The 13,233-nt window shown below is 37.6% G+C and overlaps 1 long non-coding RNA gene across 1 annotated transcript in view; it reads right to left on the minus strand.

The window, feature by feature from the left end:
* Positions 1 to 13,233, minus strand: part of LOC121317899 — a 132,031-nt gene that overhangs the window by 43,777 nt on the left and 75,021 nt on the right. The window contains exon 2 of the long non-coding RNA XR_005950548.1: positions 1,569 to 1,614. This is a non-coding gene — a long non-coding RNA (uncharacterized LOC121317899). The remainder of the gene's footprint in view (positions 1 to 1,568; positions 1,615 to 13,233) is intronic.

Consider the following 13,233-nt stretch of genomic DNA (forward strand, 5'->3'; position numbering starts at 1 on the left):
GTTGTCACATACTGGGGTTGGGTGTTCGGTGAGCGGAGAACGGGATTGGAGACGGAGGAAATAAGTAAAGTAGTAGTAATAATAATAATAACAACAAAGTATCTGCTCACCGTGTTTGTCAGTGTCTGTCCGTGCACCGTTTTGTTAAGTTTAGTCTGTTTTCGTTTGTCTATTTATTTTGGCGTAGAGTGCCGTGTCCTGTGTTTTTCGTGTTTGTGTAAACCTTTTATTTTGTATTAAACCGGCGCCAACAGGCGTCTTCATCACTTCATTTCATCCGTCCTGTGTTTTGTGTATTGCCTTACCTTTCCTGGTTCTGACGCCGCCCACTTCGGCCGTCTCTGTTCGGCCGTCTCTGTGACACAAGTGTATAAGAGAATTCTTAACATTTTTAAACCCTGTAAATTATACAATTGATGTTGCAGCAGTTCACCAACAGTATCATACAGTCAGCACTCGGATATCCGTTACCCAGATACACGTCAGTCGTGTTTTACCGCTGTTGTATTAAGAATAAAATCAATCTTCATTATATATATATATATATATATATATATATATATATATATATATATATATATATATATATATAACTGTAACGGGGAGATCTGTGCTGACTCTTCTGGTATATTCATAGTGCTGCAGGAAGAGGATAGCAGCTGTTCAATATCGTCTGTTGGTCATGGCAATGACACAGAGAGGTGGGAGAGAAAGTGTGTGGGCTTTCCCTCTCTCTGAGAGGCGGATCTTAGGGCAGGGCTCGCAAAATGTTGCTAACGGTACTTGCGCTTCGGGCAGTTCATTGTAGACATTTGGTTGTCCAAAAAAATGTCAAGTTGCCCATAATTGACCTATGGACTGATTTGTACAAAGTACACTGTACTCAATATAGGTACAGTATCTCAGGGTTCATACACTTTTTCAACATCAAAATTCCATACTTTTTCCAGATGTACTGTTTAATTACTTGAAAGGAACTTGAATCAGGAAGAGAGAGTGCTGCTATTGTAAAGACTGACCTGTTGCTGCTGGATTTTTTTTTCATGTGTGACTCTGCATTTTTACACGTTTGCAGCATTTTAACACTTTTATTGTGGTGCACTGACTAGATATGGGAACATTTTTGCTGTGTATTTATTGTTACAAACATATGGGAGCTTGCTGTAGAGTTTTTTTGTCTTTATTTTGAACACGATGTTGGCGATACAGGAGTGTTGGTAACATCTGACTACATAGGACAAACCAACTTTCCTATTCTATCATTCCTTAATTTTAAAGATCAACATCACTTCTCAGTTTAAACCGCACAGCTCAAGCAGACTACAGTACAACGCGGGCTGGTTGCAGCTTTGTCTTGCAACAATGGCAGTGCAAAAGATCAATTTTTTTTTTTTGTAACCTCTCAGAATTGATTTTTTTTGTCCTTGAAGTTTTTGTTTTTTTTAAATCTTCTCTTTGCTTTTTGACCTCTCCCCCCCATCCTTGAATGCAACATTTTATTTGTTTTAAAATGGAAATCCCTGTTTTTACTATTTAAAATAAAAACATATCTTTTATAAAGTACTTACCTGTGTTTCCTGTTCACAGCTATGATGTGGATCTAGATCAACGAACCTGAAAAAAAGAAACAAAAGGTTAATGGTAATTGTTGAGAACAATAGAACAGTGTGTACAGTAACAGAGGTGTTTAGAAAGCAGTGGCGGCGGCAGGATTTAATTCCTGGCTGGGCTATGGCTCTTAGAAAAACAAATAGGCTAATACCAAATACTGTACAATCACTCCCTCGTTTTATCGGGGGCATCAGGGCCCAGTATAAATCTTCTACGCAACCTGATTTTTTTCCCCCATTTGTTTTGTATAAAAAGCAGCACACCGTTTTAATTCGTAATGTGGAGGTGTCACAAAGATGGCTGCAGTGGGAGACGTCAGACCAGAAACACGAACCAACACAAAATGAACAGAGAGGTGGAGTTTGGTGAAGCTGAGCGTTTGGTTGCGTTCAGCATTTAATGATTAAACAAACAGCAAATAAAAAGGTTGTAACAAAACACTGACACCAAAACAGGACACGGCACTTGCAGCCAAAATAAATAGACAAACAAAACAAGTAGACACTAACAAAACAGGGTGGATGAACACTACACAAAACAAGTACGATGCTGGTCCTTCCAGCACTCGTAGCAATTGATATTATAGTTTATGTTTCCCTCTCTCTCTCTCTCTCTCTCTCTCTCTCTCTCTCTCTCTCTCTCTCTCTCTCTCTCTCTCTCTTTGGCATAGGTTGGGCTGTTTAGATCCACCACAAGGGTTTTTAGAGGCTATTCAGAAATGCTTAATTGATTTTTTGGGGGTGGTTTTCACTGGCTTAACCTGCGATTTTATACCTACCAATAAATGAAGGTGGGCAGGGGTTGATGAATCTGGCCAAAAGAGTGGCAGCGTTTCGGCTGCAGGCAGCACAGAAGCTGTTTTATTCTCCAGACAGTGTGGGCTGGAGATTCGTTGCTTTTTCCATCCTCCATACAGCAGGAAGGATGAGTTTTGACCGACACCTGTTTTTATTGGAGAGCAGCAGATTGAGGTCTTTTAACTTGCCGCCTTACTACCGTGGCTTGCGAAAGTATTGACCCCCCCTTGGCATTTTTCCTATTTTGTTGCCTTACAACCTGGAATTAAAATTGATTTTTTGGGGGTTTGTATCATTTGATTTACACAACATGCCTACCACTTTGAAGATGCAAAATATTTTTTATTGTGAAACAAACAAGAAATAAGACAAAAAAACAGAAAACTTGAGCGTGCATAAGTATTCACCCCCCCCCCCCCCCCCCCCCCCCCTAAAGTCAATACTTTGTAGAGCCACCTTTTGCAGCAATTACAGCTGCAAGTCTCTTGGGGTATGTATCTATAAGCTTGGCACATCTAGCCACTGGGATTTTTGCCCATTCTTCAAGGCAAAACTGCTCTAGCTCCTTCAAGTTGGATGGGTTCCGCTGGTGTACAGCAATCTTTAAGTCATACCACAGATTCTCAATTGGATTGAGGTCTGGGCTTTGACTAGGCCATTCCAAGACATTTAAATGTTTCCCCTTAAACCACTCGAGTGTTGCTTTAGCAGTATGCTTAGGGTCATTGTCCTGCTGGAAGGTGAACCTCCATCCCAGTCTCAAATCTCTGGAAGACTGAAACAGGTTTCCCTCAAGAATTTCCCTGTATTTAGCGCCATCCATCATTCCTTCAATTCTGACCAGTTTCCCAGTCCCTGCCGATGAAAAACATCCCCACAGCATGATGCTGCCACCACCATGCTTCACTGTGGGGATGGTGTTCTCAGGGTGATGAGAGGTGTTGGGTTTGTGCCAGACATAGCGTTTTCCTTGATGGCCAAAAAGCTCAATTTTAGTCTCATCTGACCAGAGTACCTTCTTCCATATGTTTGGGGAGTCTCCCACATGCCTTTTGGCGAACACCAAATGTGTTTGTTTATTATTTTCTTTAAGCAATGGCTTTTTTCTGGCCACTCTTCCGTAAAGCCCAGCTCTCTGGAGTGTATGGCTTAAAGTGGTCCTATGGACAGATACTCCAATCTCCGCTGTGGAGCTTTGCAGCTCCTTCAGGGTTATCTTTGGTCTCTTTGTTGCCTCTCTGATTAATGCCCTCCTTGCCTGGTCTGTGAGTTTTGGTGGGTGGCCCTCTCTTGCCAGGTTTGTTGTGGTGCCATATTCTTTCCATTTTTTACTAATGGCTTTAATGGTGCTCCGTGGGATGTTCAAAGTTTCGGATATTTTTTTATAACCCAACCCTGATCTGTACTTCTCCACAACTTTGTCCCTGACCTGTTTGGAGAGCTCCTTGGTCTTCATGGTGCCGCTTGCTTGGTGGTGCCCCTTGCTTAGTGGTGTTGCAGACTCTGGGGCCTTTCAGAACAGGTGTATATATACTGAGATCATGTCACAGATCATGTGACACTTAGATTGCACACAGGTGTACTTTATTTAACTAATTATGTGACTTCTGGAGGTAATTGGTTGCACCAGATCTTATTTAGAGGCTTAATAGCAAAGGGGGTGAATACATATGCACGCACCACTTTTCTGTTATTTATTTTTTAGAATTTTTTGAAACAAGTTATTTTTTTCATTCCACTTCACCAATTTGGACTATTTTGTGTATGTCCATTACATGAAATCCAAATAAAAATCCATTTTAATTCCAGGTTGTAAGGCAACAAAATAGGAAAAATGCCAAGGGGGGGTCAATACTTTCGCAAGCCACTGTATGAGAGTGTTTAATGCTTGGAGCATTTTCAGAGCCTCACAAATAGAAGATTCTTGTGTGATTTTTGGTTAATGGAAGAACCCTTATTTTTTAACCCGCTGTTCCCCTGTCAGGCTTTTTCCTCAAACAGCTTGTTCTCTACCTTTACAAGGGCTGGAGTTACAAGGCTGGGGCATTTGATGGATCTTAACATTTTCCAGTGGAGGACTGGGGAGCAGGTAGATGCACAGGAGGGAGTTTGCTCAGTCCGAGTCATTCATAGGCTCCTGAAGGAGTTGAGAGACTCATTTTATCCGGAGTTTGCACTCCTGATAAATTGTTTTTTAACAAAGCGTCAGTTGCCAGAGGAGCCGGTTGTGTTCCCTGACCTGGCTGTGACTCCCTGGGTCTGTGAGGGGAGGGAAGAGCAGGATGGGAAGCTGCTGTCATTCAGGAATTTTAAAAAAACTTTCTTTTAGTACTATGGAGAAAAAGCAGCTGTATGGAGTATGCCTTAAGGTGTATGTTTTTAATCAGCTTAGGGATTTGCCGGACACTGTCTGGAGAGGACACCTGTCTGTCCCCAGTTCTATCTCTCCTGTTTGGAGGTTCTTTTATAAACCCCCTATTCCAAAGCGCTCAGGGGATTTGCAGTGGAGAATCTTATACAAGATCATAGCCACCAGCTCCTTCGTTAATAAGATTGATCCCCAAATAGTAGATCAGTGCCCCTTCTGTGAGGAGAAGGACACTGTTTTTCACACCTTCACTGAGTGTCTGAGACTCAGGCCCCTGTTTGATTTGATTCAGAATATATTGGTTACTTTGGGGTTTGAGTTCTTGCAGTTGATGTTTGTTTTTGGTTTCAGATTTTCAGCCAATAGAAGAGCCACTTGCTGACTTGGCAAATTTTATTGTAGGTCAAGCGAAACTGGCCATACTGAAGTCTCATAAAGCTAGGAGGGGTGGGGCTGGAGCGAGTAATGTGTTGAGTATTTGGAGGGTGTTGGTGGTCAGCAGGATAAAAATTGATTTTGCTTTTTACAAACTAACCAGGGATTTAGAGAATTTTAAAATGAAGTGGGGGATAAACAACGCCCTCTGTGAGGTCAGTAAAGAGGAGGAATTACTTCTCAATGTGTAAAAATTGGTACTAAAGAGTTTTTGTGGTATAAGCATTTGGATTTTGTTAGTGGAGGGAATACTTTATTTATTTATTTTAAGAAAAAAAAACATTTTTTTTAGTGTTTAGTGTTTTTAATAAAAAGCTTTTCTTAGTTAGGTTTTGATTGATCCCCAGAGCCAGAGAGATGGCCTGTTTGTTTTTAATCAAAGGTTTTTTGTGTTTTTTGTAAACGATTGATTTAATAAAGGGGTAATAAAAGTAAAAAAAAAAAAAAGTCTCTCTCTCTCTCTCTCTCGAACACACAACCCAGAGTGAGTGAAAACATGCTGCTTTTATGCAGCTGTACCGAGACTCGATGGCTAATCAATCATTCAATTGGAGTCTTGGTACAATTGCACCTGAATGCTGTGCAATCCTCACACCTAAATACAAATACACATTTTAAATCACTAATGTTCATAACCCATATTATCCCGTGTACCAACTACAATACTCCAACATTAACACACTACACGCAACATACAACACAAATAAATAGCCCAGGGGCAGGGCACGTTGCCACAGGAGGGTAATTGCTTCCTCTTCTTTCTCAAATGCACAAACCAGCTGCATTGAAATAATCCATTCCCAACAACAACATAGAGGCTTGTTACTAGGGAGCTGATGTCACTGCCTTGTGACTTTTGCCAGTGCATTGCTGCCACATGTGAACACCTCGCTGGCTAAAATAAAAAACGCTTCAGCAAGTAGATATTGAATTTGCTTTGAGTTATTGTGCAATGTGTGTGTATATGATAACAGTACGATATTAATGTCTTGTTTTTAATTGTTTTGTATATTGTTGTTTGTGATGTGCAGTACGAAATAAAACAAACAGTAATTTTAAGTGCCTATGTACAGTATATTGCAGCTAAGGCATATGCAGCTGAAAAAAACGGACAACGGTTAGAATGGGTCAAAATGAAATAATTACACTCGTTTGACCATCACTGAAATCAAAATTTTATAGATTCAGATATGCGAGTGCTGACTGTAGTTCCAAATACATTGACATCAATGGTAAAATAACAATATTTCAAACATCTTAGTGTCTATTCAATTGATCTAAATGGTGGCAGATTTAAATATTGCCATTGTTTAAATCACAAAAAAAGGGGACTTTGAGAAAGCCGGCATCTCTAACAGTGCGTATGAGTCTCTTGAGTGCATTTTTGTCTTTAAAAGTAAGTAAAATATTGAATTGGTGGCAGGATTCAGATCTGCCACTCTTTAGAACTGTAATATATGATCTTTATAGATGTACAAAAACATAATGTGTAGTGTCACATTATGTTTTAGAGAAACACTGCTTAATAATTAATGATGCTGAAGTTGTTCAAGGGTAGCACATACATAATGAAAATACTAGTTGTGTTATTGGTCTAGATAGGAACATACTACAGTTCAGCTGACAAACAGAAATTACCATTAGAAAAAATAAACGGAATTCATAATAATTGCTGCATGCCTTTCAGTGGAACCAGGACTGAAATTCTACTAATTTCCATACTGTAATCCAACTTGTTAAGTTAATTATTTCCCCTAAATTAATTGGCAGTTCAGTTACCTGGAAGTGGGCTGTATTCACCACCGGCAGTATGAAATTCAGTTCATTAAATTCTCAACGGCCTAAAATATCAAGCTAGGCCCCTGTGGAAAATTCTTCAGTACAAAAGTAATTACAGTACACAAACTAGAATATATTATATTTAAACATAGAAAACTCACTATGGTGTATAATAAAGTAGATATTAAAATAAATTGGAATTCAGAAGCAGTGGTGGTGTCATTTTTATATGTAGGTGTTTTAGACCTCCAACCTAGAGGTTAGACTGAAGCAACTGAACCTCATAAGTAGGATTAGTCTTATACCTTGTGCTGTCTCTCCAAATTTTTTTCCTCTCAAAAAAGAAATAGATACTCAAGTGCTTTTCTTTCCTCTTTCCATGCAGAGAACAGCCCACAGAGATCTACCAACCTATTTAAATTACTTAGACAAATTAACACCTGTATTTCATGATACATGCCTCAGGGACATTGACAATCAGTAGTGGTTTTATAATTTGCATTATTAAAAGAAATTACTGTAATTGAGTATTAGAATAATCAAAGCTATCCAAAGACTTTACAAATTCCATTAGAGCCATGTAAACTAGAGGTGGGCGATCCATCTTTGACCCACAAAAGATTGCAGCTTTTTAATATTTACTCTTAATATTTTAGCTTGAAGACTATTCAAAGTACCTTATTAACTCCCCCCCCACGCACACACTTTCATTCAACAGCAGATCTTTATTTGTGTTGATCTATTTCTTGTTTATCTCACAGAACTTTTTGGACAAAGTGGCAAATTCAACCACGGTAAAAACATAACCCTGTGCACAACACCTTTACTTTACACTGTTTCCTTTACACTGTGAGCCCTTATTTTGTTCCATAGACATTGTGTGTATGTGTGTGTGTGTAACTATATATATATATATATATATATATATATATATATATATATATATATATATATATATCCTATATAGATCTGAATATAATATAATTTATGTCGATATTTAAAAAAACATTAAAAAAAAAATTTTATATTTCCACTGCATATAAATACTGAAAATGAATATCCTTAACCTGACATCCAATAACTTTGTTTCAATTCCACAAACCAATTATCCAGACAAATCAATTATCCAAACCATCTCCAAATGAAACTCCTTTCATTTCTTTATTACTCCACAATATACTCCTTCATATCTGTATTACTCATGGAGTTATGGTCATTAAATTCAATGTTTTTTTTTTCATTGCAGTTAGCATCTTATACCAGGCTTTTCTTATTATACAAAATTACAGTCTTAGGCATGAACCATCTTGTTTAACACAGGTGCAGATCCAATTTATGAACATCATGTAATCTATCATTATTAAGGACATTACATCCACGGAGCTACCTATTAGCAAGGGGTTTCATCAAAGGGTTTATTTTCTGTGTTTGATGATGACTTACAGTACAACATTCCCGCTTCTCTAGCAATAAATTGTATTCCAATAATATGGTATGCTGTGTAAAAACATGAAATATAACTTGCAAAGAGACATTGTTTACAGATTTGTTTTATATTTAAAATAAGCGTACTGCAGTTAACAGTTAGAAAAACACAACAGTGCTTTATTCAAATGTTGTGAGGTGGGGAAGCACCCACCAATAATTCATATTTTTTTCATCTGTAGGCTAAATACAATAATGAGTACAAGAAGTATAAGTGTGAGTGTTCTGTCTGTTCCTGTCTTGCCCATTAGGCACTCTTGTTACATTAAAGCTTTAAGTAAATACAAAATATACCCATTAGGTCAGTTGCAATGAACCAAAAGAGGCACTGTGAAGGATAATTCTGTGGTTCTACCCAATTATTTGGTTACTTCTCAACTTTATTACAATGTCCTTATTGGTACTGCTTTGCAAATCAAACAGATGGAAATCTATCTAACACAGTGGTTCGCAACCTGTATTCCGCAGTCCACTTGTGGTCCATGAGTAAACTCCAGGTGATCCGCATACTCCCAAAATTCAGTTACACAGTTCTAAGCAATACAACAAATAGCTTGTAATCGCGTAAAACACAGCTAAGAAAACATTGTAAATCTCTCTCTCTCTCTCTCTCTCTCTCTCTCTCTCTCTCTCTCTCTCTCTCTCTCTCTCTCTCTATATATATATATATATATATATATATATATATATATATATATATGTGTGTGTGTGTGTGTGTGTGTGTGTGTGTGTTTTTACAACATCTATAAATATCAAGAAATAAGTGGGTATAAGCAAATACTATTTCATGAACTAAATTACCAGGTATTTTTTTTTTCCTTATTACTGATAGTAATGGAATGAATGAACTTTTGTTTTATTTCTAAATATTTATTTTGAGAAAATAATCTGAATTTATATTGCTTATAAAGACCCTGAGAATAAACGTGTATTATGTCATCCCAATCACACAGGTGAAAACAACTATGTCTTATAATTTGCCCAAGCATCAATATGTATAAATAAAACTTTCAGGAAGTATTGTAAGGTCCCTTATACATTCTCTAAGCAGAATACATAATAATAAAACAAAATACCATGTTGAAAAAAAAAAGAGAAAATATTATATTTGTTCTGAAAAAATGGCACCAATTCCAAGATGCTACTGTAAAAAATAGATGTTTAGTGAATTGTTATAGGAGAGTCAATTACACCACCAAAAAAAAAAAAAAAAAAAAAAAAAAAAAAAGAACTTGGTCCAGGGGGGCATACCACTAAAAAATGCTGGGTCCTTAAAGGGTTAACCACATCACAGTATATATAATTATAAGATATGTACAGTGGCTCTCAAAAGTATTCACCCCCTTTGACTTTTCCACATTTTATTGTATTACAACATGGAATCAAAATGGATTTAATTAGGAGTTTTTGCCACTGATCAACACAAAAAAGTTCATAATGTCAAAGTGAATAATGAAATTTACAAATTATTCTAAATTAATTACAAATATGAAACCGAAAATAATTGATTGCATAAGTATTCACCCCCTTTGCTATGCCACACCTAAATAAGCTCTGGTGCAACCAATTGTCTTTAGAAGTCACATAAATAGTTGAATGGAGTCCACCTGTGTGCAATTAAGGTGTTTCACATGATTTCAGGTTAAATACATCTGTCTCTGGGAGGTCCCACAGTTGGTTAGTACATTTCCTAACAAAATCTACATCATGAAGACGAAGGAACATTCAAAGCAAATCCGGAATAAGGTTCTTCAAAACCACCAATCAGGGTTAGGATATAAGAACATTTCCAAGGCATTGATCCCCCGGAGCACAGTAAAGTCTATTATTTAGAAATTGAAAGAATATGGCATAACTGTGAATCTGTGTAGAACAGACCGTCCTCAAAAACTGAGTATCTGGGCGAAAAGGGCACTAGTCAGGGAGTCCATCAAGAGGCCTATGGCAACTCTAAAGGAGTTACAGTCTTCCACGGCTGAGCTGGGAGACACTGCATATGGCAACAATAGCCCGGGTGCTTCACAAAACTGGCCTTTATGGGAGAGTGGCAAAAAGAAAGCTATTGTTGAAAAAAACTCACATCAAATCTTGGCTAGAGTTTTCCAGAAGGCATGTGGGAGACTCTGAGACCAAGTGGAAGAAGATTCTATGGTCTGATGTGACCAAAATAGAGCTTTTTGACCTCAACGCTCAGCGGTATGTTTGGCGCAAGCCTAACACCGTACATCATCCTGAGAACACCATCCCTACTGTGAAGCATGGTTGTGGCAGCATCATGCTATGGGGATGCTTCTCTGCATCAGGGCCTGGAAAGCTTGTGAAGATAGAGGGCAAAATGGATGCAGCAAAGTGCAGAAAAATCCTGGAGGAAAACCTGCTGAAGTTTGCAAGGGACCTGGTACTTGGGAGAAGATTCATCTTCCAGAAGGACAAAGACTCCAAACATACAGCCAAAGCCAAAGAGTTGAAAATTGCAACTTGACGGAGCTTGAGCAATTTTGCAAAGAAGAATGGGCAAAAATTGTAGTGTCCAGATGTGCAAAGCTGGTAGAGACTTATCCAAATAGACTCATTGCTGTAATTGCTGCCAAAGGTGATTCTACCAGATATTGACTCAAGGGGGTGAATACTTATTATTTTCTGTTTTGTATTTGTAATTAATTTAGAACAATTTGTAGATTTTATTTTTCACTTTGACAGTATGGGCTTTTTTGTGTTGATCAGTGGCAAAAACTAATTAAGTCCATTTTAATTCCATGTTGTAAGACAATAAAATGTGGAAAAGTCCAAGGGGGGTGAATACTTTTGAGAGCCACTGTATGTAGTCTGCATTTTCCCCTTTATCTGTTTTCTTTTATTACGAGTGTGCAATAGTTATTGGCAACTCAGTGAGTGCAATATGCTGCATTAGAAATGGATAGATGAATTGCTACATGAGGTAACGGTTGCGGGGACCAGCACTGGTATTTACCTTTACTGGATCCAAGGCTACCGAAGCCCCAGTGCATTAAAAAAGGTTGGGAGCCACTGATATAGCAGAATAAAATAATGCAAATAAGTAAATATTTGGATAGAAGAAATGCATCTGCATGTCACAGTATTATGCTGTATTGTACAGTATGTTTTTGACCTTGGTTTCCCTTTCATTAAAATGGTGGGGATCATGACGTACAATATATTATTAGGATCTTGCTGTTTGGGATTCTGTGCCTCAGCAGTGCTTGTTGATTCTTTCTTTCATCCTCTTCCAGCTTAGTCACTTTTGAATGCCATAAGGTAACTGTATATTGACGATTTCCCATTTCAGAAAAAGAAAATACAGATGATTTAGACAAACATTAAACCATCTACACAGAAAAGCATGGCCTAGACTCCTCAGTTGGGGTAAACAGATTTAGGGTTTTTGTGTCTGTATCTGTGCAAAGGGAGTGGGGGATTATGATGCTTACCTCCATCATTGCCATTGCTATCCCCAGTGAAAATTCTCATCTGAGATTCAACATAATCTGCTACAGTCTGAATACCATTGTACCATATTACATCTATAATGTATACAGTATGTAATGTAGAAAGAGTTCGGGCCCTGAAAAGTTTACTTGTGTTTTAACCAGCATACAGTAATTATTTTTTAGAGAGAAGGAATATAATCTTCTTCTTTTTATAAAGTTGGCCTTATTTTAGTCATTCACAAAAAACTGTAAGAAATGTTTAACACTTTAAAAGCTGATTACCTCTTCACTTTGAATTAAAGGGTACATAAGGACCTTTTTTTTTATTTTATTGTGTTACATGTTCCCATGTGTTGCTACAACTGTTTATTTAAGGTGTGTATATGGTTTTATTATTTTAAATTTTTTTTATTATATATTTACATTTTGACCACTTTTCTAAACTTTTAAATGGCATTCCCTGTCTCAAGATTGCTTCCCATGTACCTGCATGGACCCATCAGAACTACATTTCCCATCATCCTCCTGCTCACATATGTAACGGAGAGATTTACCTGTGAGCAGGAGGACGATGGGAAATGTAGTTCTGAGCGGTCCATGCGGGTACATGGGAAGACATCTTGAGGCAGGGAATGCAATTTAAAAGTTTAAAAAAGTGGTCAAAATGTAAAAAGAAAAATTAAAACAATACACTTCCTGACTTGTATCTATTATTGATTCGAATATTTTAAACCCACCCCAACTACTGAGTTTGCAAGATTTAAAACAAGATTACAATTAGGAATAGAGGCTTTTTCTCAGAATTCAAAGCTGTATTACAGTTAAGATATAGATGATTTAAGACAGAAGTGCAAATTGTGGTGAAATGTAAACCATAAGGACCATAAGGATTTCGTTGTGGAAGACAGCAAAGGAAAGAAGGTAAAACCTAAGTGTGCAAGTACTGTCAAGTCACTATACATATTTTGACAGGGCTAGTGCCTGGTTTTTGTGGGCCCGGGGCAATGGACCTCCAAACCTCCATAATCAGTAGTCCCTTGTAAACCGGACATGTAGAGAAATGACTGATCTTATTTAAAAAATAAGTAAATAAATAAATAAATAATCTATACAGTAGGCCTATAAAAAATACCTGCACCCTTTCTTTTTACTTTAGTCTTCCGGTAACATGAAATAAATCATGCTGCTTCATTTTACACATTAGCGTACAGTGTGAAAATAGTAAAAGATTTTTAGTACATTTTCTTTTTCTGTAGCCTACTTTAGTTACACAATTAACAGAAAGCAGAACACACAGGCTTGCAGGCAC

The sequence above is a fragment of the Polyodon spathula genome, chromosome 7 (genome assembly GCF_017654505.1).
Source record: "Polyodon spathula isolate WHYD16114869_AA chromosome 7, ASM1765450v1, whole genome shotgun sequence".
Taxonomy (NCBI): Eukaryota; Metazoa; Chordata; class Actinopteri; order Acipenseriformes; family Polyodontidae; genus Polyodon; species Polyodon spathula.